Source organism: Diabrotica virgifera, chromosome 10 (genome assembly GCF_917563875.1).
Source record: "Diabrotica virgifera virgifera chromosome 10, PGI_DIABVI_V3a".
Lineage (NCBI taxonomy): Eukaryota > Metazoa > Arthropoda > Insecta > Coleoptera > Chrysomelidae > Diabrotica > Diabrotica virgifera.
In genome coordinates, this window is record NC_065452.1 from 40,824,016 (window position 1) to 40,839,644 (window position 15,629).

Genomic DNA, 15,629 nt, shown 5'->3' on the forward strand with positions numbered 1-15,629 from the left:
TTGAAGAGCGACCTCAGAAAAAGGGAGAAGCTAAGGAAGAAGAAGATGAAGTAATTTCAACTTATAGCCCATCTGGTATTGAAAATAAACAATGTGTGCAGTATTTAATAAGTTTGCGTAAAAGACACATCATTGATAGTAATTTCAATGGAACACACAATAAACTTAAATCAAGATTGATAGATCACTTAAGCCAAAAAAGGGTACAGATAAGGTCATAAAATAACATAAAGATGAGGAACAATATCATTAGATATGCTGAGTTATTGGCCAACAAATAGGAATAAAGTACTGGACTTTTATCCCAGTGAATTCTTGACAGTGATGATGGATGAGATATACATATAGGTACTGAGACAAATTAAACCAATAATTGAAGAGAAAAACTGATTCAGAAGCAAACCTTTAACGAATACTCAAGTACACAGGATTACTAATATCGAAAAAATGTTATACTCTATAAACACAAACAGTCTGAGGGTATCATGGAAGACTTTGTAGATAATAGAAACCTGAAGAACAAAGACATTATACAAGGTGATTCATTAAGAATGTCAAATCTCTGAGTCGTAGGTTCTAGACCTCAAAATATTAAGATGTAATCCAAATCACTTTTACTGAGTTACAGGGTGTTTTATTTAAAAATTTAATAACTATTTTGCCCAGTGCTTTAAGAGCATTTGACATAACCTTGTCGTAGTTATCAAAATATGTAGGTACTGTACGTCCTATTAAATTATGATAAATAAACGTTTCTGACTACTACCAGAGACGTACGATAGGGGTCATTGAGTGGTTTACCCTTCTCAAATTCTACGCCACTGGCGGAATTGCTATTTTAGCGTAATATTTCGATTCTCCAATCATTTCTATGCAAATAATACACTCTTAATTCGTAACGTTAAAGTCATTAGTATTCGAGATATTTGAAGTTGAAAATGAAACGGCACAGGTATTTTGATTATTGTATTGTGCCCCCTCATTTTTAACTTCAAATATCTCGAAAACTAATGATTTCATCGGTACGGATGAAGAGTATATTGTTTACAAAAAAGTATTGGAAAATCTAAAAATTGAACTAAAATAGTAATTCCACCAATGGCGTGGAATGTGGGAAGGGTCAACCATTCACTTTCCCCTCTGGTAGTAGCCAGAAAAGTTTATTTAACACATAAATCTTTTAAAAGCACTGGATACAAATAGTTAATATTTATTTAATAGGGATGTTTGATTTATAAATTTAAAAAAATTGTGTACAGAATACTTTAAAAGTATTTGAAATATCCTTATCATACTTGTCAAAAAGTGTAGGTACTCTATACTCTACTAATTTATGTTACATAAAGGTTTCTGGCTACTACCAGATGCGTACATAGGAAAGCGAATGGTTGGTTGACCCTTCTCAATTTCTACACCACTTATAGAATTGCTATTTTAGCATAATTTTTACATTCTCCAATATTCTCTATGCAAATAATCTACTCTTCATTCGTAACGATAAAATCATTAGTTTTCGAGCTATTTGAAGTTAAAAATGAAAGAGGGTAATACATTAATCAAAATAGCTGTGCCCTTTCATTTTCAACTTCAAGTACCTCGAAAACTATTGACTTTATAGTTACGAATAAAGAGTATATTATTTACCTAGAAAGTATTCTCTTCTTATGGTGCCTATCCGTTACGGATGTTGGACACTAACATGGCTATTCTGACTTTGTTGACTGCTGCCCTGAAAAGTCCGGTAGTGGTTAAGTTAAACCATTTTCGCAGGTTATGCAGCCAGGATATTCTTCTTCGTCCTGGACCTCTTTTCCCATGCACTTTACCTTGAAGTATGGTCCGAAGTAGGTCATATCGTTGTTCATTGCGCATTACATGGCCCAGGTATTCCAGTTTGCGACGTTTTATGGTTACGACTAGTTCGCGCTCTTTACCCATTCTATGTAGAACTTCTTCGTTGGTAACTCTGTCTATCCAGGAAATCCTCAAAATGCGTCTATAGCACCACATCTCAAATGCTTCGAGTCTCTTCAGTGATGCTTCAGTTAAGGTCCATGATTCCACGCCATATAAAAGAACGGAGAATACGTAGCACTTTAGTAAACGAATTTTTATTTCCAATTTTATATCGTGGCTGTTAAAGATTTTTTTCATTTTGACGAAGGCTGATCTTGCCTTCTCGATCCTTATCTTAGAAAGTATTGGAGCATCTAAATATTGTGCTAAAATAGCAATTTCGCCAGTGGCATAGAATTTGGGAAGGGTAACCATTCACTGTCTCCTGTCGTACGCCTCTGGTAGCCAAAAACGTTTCTTTACCATAATTCAGCATAATAAATTTTTAAATAAAACACCCTGTAACTCAGTAACGAGTCACATTTTATTGAAGTGATTTGGGTTAAATCTTAATATTTTGACGTCTAAAATCTACACCTCAGAGATTGGGCATTCTTAATGAATCACCCTGTATACAGAGAGGGGCAAAATTATGGATTAAATTAATTTTCTTTAAAATGAACGATTTTGGAGAAAAATCCCATAACAGGTCGATTTTTATATTCAAATTACAATTTTTTGGTACATATGTATTTCATACTAGTGACGTCATCTATCTGAGCGTGATAACGTAATCGATGATTTTTTTAAATGGGAATGGGGTTGTGGGTTGTGTGGTAGCTCATTTGAAAGTGTGTTCAATTCTCTTTTTAGTAGTATAAGCATTAACATCCATATATATATATATATATATATATATATATATATATATATATATATATATATATATATATATATATATATATACAGGGTGATTGATTAGTAGGGTAAAGCTCAATAGATCCGCTGTAGTAATAGATAGCAATAAAAGTTAATAACAAAAATTTTAGCCACCTTTGAGCTTCACATTACAAAATTAGTTAGAATGTTACAGGATGTTCGATAACACAGTGGCAGACCTAACTTTTGTTTTTTTAAATGGAACACCCTATATTTTATTTTATATTCGAAATCCTGTTAACTTTTCCATCACAAAAATATAAAGGTTTGTAATGTTATATAGGGTATTTACAAAGTTATAACCAATTTTGTATGAAAATCGTAACAAGTTCGTAACAAGTTTATTAATTCCTTTTTTTATTTATTGTCAAAATTTTTAAGAATTATTGATATTGCTAATTTTCTTTATATCAAATACAGGGTGAGTCAAAACGCAAGTACATTATTTTCTCAGTAATGTTAAATGGAAATGTATTTTATATCATTATTAAAAAGTAACATTAACGTTAATTTTTATATAACGTTCCCTATGCCCAAATTTATTAGTTTTCGAGATATTTTCATTTTTCACAGCAAATTATTTTAGGTGTTTAAATTTATCTAAATTTTAAGTAAGCCATGACTGAGTTGAAAATTGAAGATTACAGATTATCAATCCGGTAATCAATGTAACACTGTAGCAAATAAAGAAAAAAAATAATTTATTAGTAATACATTTTACAAACAAAAACACAATTACTACATGCATCATTTTTGAAACAATTAAAAACTATCTTTTTATGTAAATGCAACAAATAAACAAAGAAAATTAGTAATAAATTTTACAAAAAAACACACAAACACAAAATAGAATATTTTGTGAAGACAATTAAACACTACTTTTGTATTTAAATGAAACAATGTAACAAATAAAGAACGAAACATAATTTATCAGTAATACATTTTGCAAAAAAACATGTTTAAAAAAATTAGAAGCTACTTTTAATAAAATATTTTTAATATTAAATTACATAAGGTGTTCAAAATTATCTCCTAACACATTTATGTACGCCTAAAAACGATCATTGAATGAGCTACTTGCTCTACGGAGCATTTGTAAAATAACACATCGAAATACACTTTGTATTCTCTTTTTCATCTCATCCCTTGTTGTTGGAGGTATTTTATAAACTTCATTATTAACGTAACCCAAAAAAAATCAGTCCAGTTTATTCAATTCTGGTGATTTGGGTGGCCACGCTACTGGTCCATTGAAAAATGAAAATATCTCGAAAACTAATAAATTTAGACATAAGGAATGTTATCTAAAAATTAAAGTACGGTAATGGTACTTTTCAATAGTGATATAAAATACAGTGTGTTCCATTTAAAATTACTGAGAAAATAATGTACTTGCGTTTTGACTCACCCTGTATTTGATATAAAGAAAATTAGCAATATCGACCATTCTTGAAAATTTTGACAATACGTTAAAAAATATGGCATTAATAAACCATTGTTGTTTTGCTTATTTTTATTTATACAGGGAGTTGAACTTGTTACGATTTTCATAGAAAATTGGTTATAACTTTGTAAATACCCTGTATAACATAACAAACCTTTATATTTTTGTGATGGAGAAGTTAACAGGATTTCGAATTTAAAATAAAATATAGGGTGTTTTATTTAAAAAAAACATAAGTTTGGTCTGCCACTGTGTTATCGAACCCTGTAACATTCTAACTAATTTCGTAATGTGAAGCTCAAAGGTGGCTAAAATTTTTGTTACTAACTTTTATTGCTATCTATTACTATAGCGGAGCTATTGAGCTTTACCCTACTAATCAATCGCCCTGTATACAGGGTGGCCAAAAAAATAATTTTTGATCAAATTATTATTTAACTCAAAATACATTCTATTGCTGTCAGAAAATAGAAAAAGAAAAGTTTATTTGGTAAATAAATAATGATTTTCACTTAAATTAAATGTTCAAACGGTCAAGAGGCAGGTGGAAGGCTGTTTGAGATTTAATTTAAGCGAAAGGGAATGTTTATTTGTAGAATAAACATTTTTTTCTATTTTCTGAGAGCATTACAATATATTTTGAGTTAAATAAATTACATAGGTACCTACATTATTTTTTTGCGTCAATTAATCTAAGTCAAAAATTATTTCTTTGGTCACCCTGTATAAATAATTATTTTAATGTTTATATTAGTGAATAGAGAATTGAATTACGTTTTAAATGAGCTACCACACGTTCCCTATTCCCATTTAAAAAAATCATCGATTACGTCATCACGCTCAGATGGATGACGTCACTAGTATAAAATATGTGCCAAAAATTGTAATTTAAATGTAAAAATCGATCTGTTTCGGCATTTTTATCCAAAGTCGTCCATTTTAGAGAGAATGAATTTATTCCATAATTCTGGCCCGCTCGGTATAGACCAGGGTATTTAGCACAAAATAAATTGATTTTTAAATACAGCACCTAGAGACCTAAAGTACATAAAATGCATCGAAAAGTGCATAAATACAGGGTGTTTCATTAATAATTGTCTATATGGTAACTGGAGAAACCTTAGCACAAAATACGAAGATTTAACCTAAAACACTTAAATAAAATGTGGTTCCCTACTGAGTTACAGGGTGTTTTATCTAAAAATATAAAAATTATTTTTGCTCAGCATTTTAAAACTATTCGATGTATCCTTTTTATACTTGGTAGAAAGTATAGGTACTGTACAAACTACTAAATTATGTTAAACAAACGTTTCTGTCGATTACCAGAGGCGTACGATGGGGGGAAAGTGAATGGTTGACCCTTTTCACATTCTACGCCACTGGCGGAATGTCTATTTTAGTTAAATTTTTGGATTCTCCAATACTTTCTATGAAACTAATATACTCTTCATTCGTAACGATAAAGTCATTAGTTTTCAAGATCTTTGAAGTTAAAAATGAAACGACACGGTTATTTTGATTAATGTATTGTGTCGCTTCATTTTTAGTTTCAAATATCTCGAAAACTAATCATTTTATCGTTAAGAATGAAGAGTATATTATTTACATAGAAATTATTGAAAAATCAAAAAATTACACTAAAATAGCAATTTCGTCAGTGGCGTAGAATTTGGGAAGGGTCAACCAGGCACTATCCCCTGTCGTACGCCTCTGGTAGTAGCTAGAAACGTTTATTTATCTTAATTTAGTAGGGTGTACAGTACCTACACTTTCTGCCAAGTATGATAAGAATACGCCAAATAGTTTTAAAGTAACTGGGTACAAATTATTTTTAAATTTTAATTATATGAATCATACCATAAATTAATCAAAATATCTGTGCCGTTTCATATTTAACTTCAAATATCTCGAAAACTAATGACTTTATCGTTACCAATGAGAAACATATTATTTACGTAGAAAGTATTGGAGAATCTAAAAATGGTACTAAAATAGTAATTCCTCCAGTGGCGTAGAATTTGAGAAGGGTCAACCATTCACTATCCCCTGTCGTACGTCTCTGGTAGTAGCTGGAAACGTTTGTTTATCATAATTTAGTAGGGTGTATAGTAGTCGCAGTTTCTGCTAAGTACGAAAAGGATACGTCGAATAGTTTTAAAATGCTGAGCAAAAATAATTTTTAAATTTTTAGATAAAACACCCTGTAACTCAGTAAGGAACCACATTTTATTTAAGTGTTTTAGGTTAAATCTTCGTATTTTGTACTAAAGTTTCTCCAGTTACTATATGGACAATTATTAATGAAACACCCTGTATGTCAAAATAAATACAGGGTGTCCCGAAAAGATTGGTCATAAACTATACCACACATTCTGGGGTCAAAAATAGATTGATTGAACCTCACTTACCTATATACAATAGTGCACACAAAAAAAGTTACAGCCCTTTGAAGTTATAAAATGAAAATCGATTTTTTTCAGATATCGAAAACTGTCAGAGATTTTTTATTGAAAATAGACATGTGGCATTTTTATGGCAGCAGCATCCTAAAAAAAAATTTAAAGTGAAATTTGTGCACCCCATAAAAATTTTATGGGGATTTGTTCCCTTAAACCCCCCCCCCCCCCCCAAACTTTTGTGTACGTTCCAATTGAATTATTATTGTGGCACCATTAGTTAAACACAATGTTTTTAAAACATTTTTGCCTCTTAGTACTTTTTCGATAAGTCAGTGTTTATCGAGATATTTTGAATATTTGTCGAATCCACCACATATTTGTATATGGTTAAGTACGGTTATAGAGACCTGTTAATAATCTGAAAATTTATTTATAATTTACATTTTTAGGTATATTTTGAAAAAGAAGCTAAATCTCGATAAAAGGTGACTTATAAATAAAGACTAAGAGGCAAAAGCCTTAAAAACACTGTATTTAACTAATGGTACCACAATAATAGTTTAATTGGAACGTACACAAACATTTGGGGGGTTTAAAGGAACAAAACCCCCATAAAATTTTTACGTAAATATATTCAAAAAGAAGCCGCATCTCGATAAAAATTGGCTTATCGAAAAAATACTAGAAATCAGAAAAGTTTTAAAAACGTTGTGCTTAACTAGTGGTACCACAATAATGAATTAATTGGAACGTACACAAAAGTTTGGGGGGTTGAAGGGAACAAAATCCCCATAAAATTTTTATGGGGTGGACAAATTTCACTATAATTTTGTTTTAAGATGTTCCTGCCATAAGAATGATACATGTCCATTTTCAATAAAAAATCTCTAATAGTTTTCGATATATTGAAACCAATCGATTTTCATTTTGTAACTTCAAAGGGCTGTAACTTTTTTTATGAGCACATTTGTACTAAGGTAAGTTAGGTTCAATCGAACTATTTTTGACTCCAGAATATGTGGTATAATTTATGACCAATCTTTTCGGGACACCCTGTATATTAAGGGTCAGATTTTGTTATTCAGGGTTTTTTTTTTGGAATCACTGAATACGAATACGCAATTAGAAATCAGAACCCACCCCTCACCTCCGATGTACCTTGTGCCCAGGGTTACTGCTAAGGCAAGTCATTTGGAATTTGAAGCAAGCTAAAAACCAGGTGGAGTAAGAATGGCTTAAAATCCAAAATTGTACAATAAAACAGCAAACAGAAAAAAGTGGAAAAATAATAAACTAAGCCATGAGCTTTGTAACAAGAATTATTAATTTGTATTGTAGATATATCAAAGAAAATTGAAAATAATGGAACTATAGAATATTTTTAAATGAGATAACAAAAGCATCTATTTTCACAGCAAAAATTTGAAAAGTTATAACTTACCTTTAAAGCAAAATCAACGTAGTACTGGATCTCCTATTCTGCTGGTCTGCATCAGCATCCGTTACTCGTAAACTGGGACTTTTCTGCATCCTTTCAAAACTCGTTCACGTGTATCACACCGGATATCTTGTGATCCCGGCGACGACCAACTCATTCTGACATACGGACATACCATCATCAAACAGTACCTATTAGTGAGCCATCAAGTTGTTTAAAGAAAGAATTTTGATGATTCCTAACCAATTTACTTGTACTGCTGTTATTATTCAGTTTTCTTGCATTTTAGTCATTCCATCTTCTCCTTCTCTTCGTTGATCTTGGTTTATCCTTGGATCAGCCTTGAACAACTTACCCCGGCCTCGAAAGACTCACAGGTTAGTTACGTTTATTGACCACTTAGAAACTGTCAATGATCCACTATTATATCTCAGAGTTATCAAAATATCTTACTCTGTGGAGTCCCTACCTTTAATAAATATTTCATTATTTTTAAATTATTATATCATTGTGAATTTTTAGCCCCCTAGGTGGTCACGTGACCCACCTAGAGCCTAATTAAGCTTTTTAGGTGTTTATTTTTTATCTCAACCGCATCAAGAGCTAGCAAAAAACTTTAAATAAAAAGTTATAGCTTTCAAATTTTTAGAAAAAATTAATTTTTGGTGGGAAATTTCAAATTTAAGAACAATTTTAAAATTTCAAATAAGTCTAAAATAAACACTTCTGACGAAAAAATATAGAGGAGAGTTCGATAAAACGGGATAGTCGGATAAAACGGGACACCTAGCCTAGAGACCCAACTAGTGATGCTATCAATCGGACAACGACGAAAACTTGTTATCAGTCGTCATTTTAACATTCTCAGTTCGTTTTACCTCGATGCCATAGACCAGTGCAAATAGCAAAAAAATCAATAAAAAATTAATAGCAGGATGAGACCAATTCCAAATGAAAGTACACATATTAGATAACATGTGGAACATTTTTCACCAAATCTGGATGAGGGGAACATGGGTTGGGGGAGCGCTTTTTGGGGTGAAAACGGTTAATTATGATTTGCGGCAAAACGGCACATCCTATCGAAAAAAGTTAAATCGCAAAGTTGTAGGCTATAAGAAGATCTACAACTTTTGTAAATAAGCATTTTTCACATAACCTCAAAATATCCGAGAAAACTGGAAAATTCGATGTTTTTGATTTTATTTTTTTTTCTCACTGAAAATTTTTTTCTTTTTACCAAATATGGTGGAAACTTACCTCTTTATGTCCCAAACACGCTGTATTTTTTTTTGTATAAAAATATTTTTTAAAACTCTTGTTTTTTATGTCTAAGTGAAAATGTAAGATTTTTTCAATTGAAAAATCTCCCGAAATTTTTTTAGCTTTTTTAAAGAAGTTGGCATTTTTTTTGTTTATTGAAACCTCTATTTTCTGATGGTGTAAAAAAATATACAGGTGCAGCGATATTTAAACGGATCATAGCCAATACATGTATTTCGGCTCTAGGCGGTTGGCCAACAAAATATTTTCAAATAATTATTATATTATACAAGTACAATACCTCAGTCGACTGCTGGATTCTGAACTAAGCTACGTAAATGCAAAAGCCCGCCTACATTTACCATTTCATTCTGTTTTAAATCAACGGAACGAGTCTAGAGGTGGGCTAATTTACGATAGTGATATTTTATTCATTGTGATTTTTGTCTGTAACTGAATCAGTCATTGTGAAAACAATACATGTTACAATGTGTAAACTTTTAAGGAAACGTAAAAATATTTTCATTAATAGTTGGATATTCCGAGATAATACAATATTTTATACAGTGAGCACGTAAAGGTTGGAATAAATTAATTTGATCAAGAAGGGACGATTTTGGTAAAAAATCCCAAAACAGGTCAATTTTTATTTTCAAATTGCGACTTTTTGACATATGTATCATACTAGTGACGTCACCCATCTGTACGTGATGACGTCATCTATAATTTTTTTAAATGAGAATAGGGGTCGTGTGATAGCTTATTTGCAAGGTAATTCAATTCTCTATTCAGTAATATAAACATTAACTAATTATTTATACAGGGTGTCCAAAAAAAAATTTTTTTTAATTAAATTTATTGACAAAAAGAAGAATTTGTGTAATATATTTAACTTAAAATACATTTTACTGCTGTCAGAAAAAACAGGAAATAATGTTTATTTGACAAATAAATATTGTTTTTTGCATAAACTCAATATTAAAGCCGCCACCCACCTTCCTCTTAACAGTTTGAACATTTGATTTAAGCGAAAAGGAATGATTATTTTCCAAATAAATATTTTTTCTGTTTTCTGAGAACAGTAAAATGTATTTTGAACTAAATAAATTACATTCATCCTTCTTTTTATGTCAATAAATTTAATTCTAAACAATTTCTTTTGGACACCCTATGTAAATAATTATGTAAATGTTTATATTACTGCATAGAGAATTAAATTACCTTTCAAATTAGCTATCACACGACCCCTATTCCCATTTAAAAAAATAATCAATGACGTCATCACGCCCAGATGGGTGACGTCACTAGTATGATATATATGACAAAAAGTAGTAATTGAAAAATAAAAATTGACCTCTTTCGGGATTTTTTTCCAAAATTGTCCATTCTCGAGAAAATTAATTTATTCCAACCTTTACGTGCTCTCTGTATAAGTATTATGGGTTATAAATGAATCTTTCTGAAAGGCAAAACAAGTTTAAATGTTTATGTATATATTTATATGTAAATTTAATGGCGTTGAAAAGCGTCGTCATTTTACCCAAAATATGGTCTTATATTGTTTTCGCAATGACCGATTCAATTGTGATTTAACAGAGCAACGAAATATTCGTATATTAAACTCCTAATAAAAAGTGTTACCACTGTGGACCATCGTAAAATTCTACACGTGTTATTATTTTGTTTAGGTCACTATTACAAAATTGGGTTTGCTATTAGAACGCATACCATGCCATTAGTGCCAAACAAAAATAGAAAAATTTAGTAGTTTATGGAACGTTTTTATATGTGGATGATAATTATGCATCATGCAACATTTATAAGATAAAGCTGTCTTATCAAACTTAGAGAACTTAGAAAACAAAATTTTAATAGGTACATTATTGTTTCCTATAATGCACAAAATGTTAAAGCTGGTACAAAATGATGTGAAAATGAAACATTTTGGATGCTTTGCACACACAATAAATAAACTTTATTGTGAACGATGGCTTAAAGGATGAGGAAATCAGCCACAATTTAACTTAAAAAAATGATTTTATTGACGTTTCAACTTCTACCTCAGATGTTGTTATCACAAGTGATATAAGAAAATCATTAAAAATTTAACCAAAATAAAAAATACCATTAGCCACTTTAAAAAGAGTTCTACAAGCAACTGCTAAACTTTTAGATTTTGAAAAAATCCATGAAACGGGAATCCTCTCAAATTACTGCAAGATGTTTCCACATATTGTAATTCGACATTTTATATGTAGGAAAGATTTATTCAGCTAGAAGAAATTGTTAAGGCTATTATAAGCATAACAAATATGTACGTAAACACTAGTTCAACAATGTACGAGTATTTTATTAAACTGTCGATAAACTGTCGATTTCAACTTTTCTTGGCAGAATAAGGTTTCGACTAATTCCTTTTAAGGATCCAACAAATGCGGAAATAGCACAGAAAATAGAATCGCTCTCATTGCAGAAAAACTTGGAATGGAACAAAAAGATAAAGGATTTACGACTCAAATTTTATTAGAACATGAGAAAACATCTGCAGATCCGGATGATATTATGGGATCGCAGGATCAGCCACGAGGCACTACGACAAGCAGGGCAATAATAGAAATGCAAAGATTTAGGGAATGCGATCGGTTGCCGCGAAATGAATATTCGTTAAAATGGCGGAGAGAAAATAAATATATTTTTCCTTATCATGCACAAGTAGCTCAAGAACGAATTAGTGTCATTGGAACATCAGTGCCTTGCGAACGGTTATTTCCAAAGCTGGTCTAATTATTTCTGATTGAAGAACTCGAGTTAATTATAAAAAGGTTAAAAGGCTGCTATTCTGAAATTTTAATTTAAAAGTACCAAATAGTAACTAATAAGTATTTGTAGCAAATACTGGTATTTAAAGTTTACTTTGTATTTCGTTTTTAAGAGGGTAGGCGCAAAATTTCGGGACAATGCTATTTAAATGCATTTATTTCTTTCGAATCCTAAGAAAACTAGGTAGTAAGTATTTTTGAAAAGTTTAAAAGCAGAATAAAAAATTACATAATTACCGAGTGCTAAACGTCCCTGAAAACTTCTATAATGTGTATTTTAATAAGTTACAGCGGTAAAAAGAAGAGAAAATTGAGTGTGATTTTTAATTTCAAATATTTCATTCAAATGACACTTTTTTTATTCTAATGGACTTTAGGCCCTCGATAATAATGTAATCTTTCATTCCGCGTTTATATTTTTCAAAAATACTTATTATTTTCTTAAAATTCGAAAAAAATCAATGCATTGAGAAAGCATTGGCCCGAAATTTGGCGCCTATGCTCTTGTTAGATTTTCTAATAACAATTAAGACAATGAAAAAAAGTTTAAAATACGACTATTTTGTTGCTCTGTTAAATCACAATCACAGATAAAAATTACGATGGGTTACAGTTACATGATTGCAAATACTTCTAGCCCACCTCTAGGTCAGAATCAGGTATAAGAATTATTATACGACCGGTTCCTATTTAAGGGTCCGCCTCGCGATTGCGCCAAGGAATAGAACCGAACCGACCGGCGACCTGACTACATGCAGAAGGCGATTGCAGAATTTGCAGTTCCTTCTAGCTTTTTGTGCATACGCGGTACGAATAGATTATTTTATTTTTATAAGTTTAAGTTTATGGATACGTACCTATTTAAAACATATTTTTTCACCTAAAATATTGTCTGAAGCTATTTCTTTGTGGCGTTTATGTAATTTATTATTCTAAATACGAAATAAGCCACAATTTAACTTAAAAAATTATTTTGTTAACTTTTATTTCGAACGTCGTTGTCAAAATACAAAATATTAATAATTTAAACAAAAATGTTGTTGCTTAGTAAAAAAAATCTTCTAATAATTGCCGATATGAATGAGTTAGAATAAATTATATTATTAGAAGAAATTTTTTTTACTAAGCAACAACATTTTTGTTTAATTTATTAATACTGTGTATTTTGACAACGACGTCCGAAGTGGAGGTCAAAACGTTAACAAAATCATTTTTTTTAAGTTAAATTGTGGCTTATTTCCCATTTAGAAAAATAAATTACACAAACGCCACAAAAATAGCTTTAGAACAATATACATAATATTATGTATAATGCCAATCATCATTATCCATAAATAGATACACATGAAATATTTAGCACTATAAATATTAAAATAAATATTTTAGGTTAAATTATATGTTTTAAATACATATCCAAAAACTTATAAAAATAATAACCCATTCGTACCGCGTATCTGCAATCGCCTTGTCTGTGCATGTAGGTAGTGGGTTCGGTTCGGTTCTATTCCTTGGCGCGGTGCGGACCCTTAAGTCCGATTATGTACTTTCGGCTCATTCGGCTGGGCTCGCTATTTTAGTAAACTCCCAAAAAGAGAGATAGAAGTAGGAGGTTCTAGTTCAAAGATATTTTCTACATGCCAATGTTAATGTTGCTATGATTTCTGGTTTTAATGTCTGGAACTTTTATATTGGTCCACTATCTCAAATGCAGTTCAAACACTGTGTCTTAAAAAGCTATGTTCCATATTTCTTTAATTTATACTGTATACGTTACTGTGGAAAATTTTGTCACAAAAGGCAAAAATCGGAAATTTATTTTCAACCCCTCACCATTTTCAGATTCTCAGACGTAATGTAAGTTGCATAGCGAGTAGGTGCAGCCCAGCTAGACGCCGTGCCGCGGCCATTATGTGTACCATGATGACACATACACTGAATCAAACGTACGTGTTAAACATAATTTTGTGAAAAGAATTTAGTGACAAATTTTTTTATTTTAAAGGAAATTGTGGAATCTACATAAAAAGGTAAATACTACCTGTGTCTTATTCTCAATGAATCAATGAAATATTATCATTTTCTTTCATAAATAGTATGACTAAAATAACCTGAAATTTTTTTATTTTTTTAGCTACATCGTTTTTGATGGGTACCCCGACATTGAAAAAACAGTTACTGCCACAACAATATCAGCAACTACTTCAACTAAAAGTGTAGAACGTAGTCGCAGGAAAATGTCAAAACATATTCCAGAATTCAATTATCAATATCACACAAAAATACCATTTTTGCAGGAAAAATTTTTATCTAACGAAAAAAACGAGGATAAAATAATAAAAACATTACTTGAAAGATTAGAGTCAGTAGGCTTTTATTGTAAGCAATCAGAAGAAGATGCCGATGCTGACATAATTAAGACGTCGATAGAAATTGCCAGAGATAGTAATAAAACTATTATAGTTGTGGGTCAAGATATTGATCTTTTGGTCCTTTTGAATCAATTCAATACTCATAAGTATGACATTTATTTCCTCAAGGCAGGTTCTGGTAATATAAATTTTTTACCTCGTACAGTTTTAAATATGAATGCTTCAAAAATATCGTTGCATTTCTGCATTGTTTTTCGGGTTGCGATACAATATCGGGTTTTGCAGGAAAAGGAAAGAAAAACATAGTGAAAGCATTATTAGACAATAAAAACTTGTCACATTTAGCCAATATTTTCTACAAAAAAGATGAAAGTAAAGAAAATATCGCCAAAAATGGTTAACAATTAATTCTATCAATTTATAAATGTAGAAATGAAAATATAAGTTTGAATCAATTAAGATTTAACAAATACCAATTAGCAAGAGTAAAAACTTCTTTTAAACTAGCTAATCTCCCACCAACTGAAGGAGCAGCAGAATAACACTGTTACAGAGCATACCATCAGATTCAATCTTGGATGGGTAACAAACTGACGGCAACAAATTGGGGCTGGAAGTAACATGAACGTGGCATTGTGCCCATATTCACAAATGCAGAATTAATTCCAGAAATATTACTAAAAAGTATTTGCTGCAGCTGTGAGACTGGGTGTAATAGTCAAAAATGTGGGTGCCGAAAGCATGGTTTGAAATGTACCAATTTATGTTCAAATTGTACTTCTGATAAATGCTCCAATGCCAAAAAACCATTATTTTGATATTAATGAATATGATGACATTATGATGGTCTAGAAGATTTAGAGGAAACTGCAGAATCTGTAAGCATTACCGAATGTGATGAAGAAATGCCATCAAAGAAGCAAAAACTTAATTAATTGATGAAAAATTGGCCATTAAAATTATAATAATTACTTTCTTTTGGATTAAATAAACTTTTTCGTTAAAAATGTTGTTGCGACTTTTAATTTGGTTCATGAGAAAAAAGTTTTAAAAAAAATGTAGTTTATAGGTAAGTAGGCCGACTTTTTAAAAAAATATATAGTTTAAAAAAAAATAAAA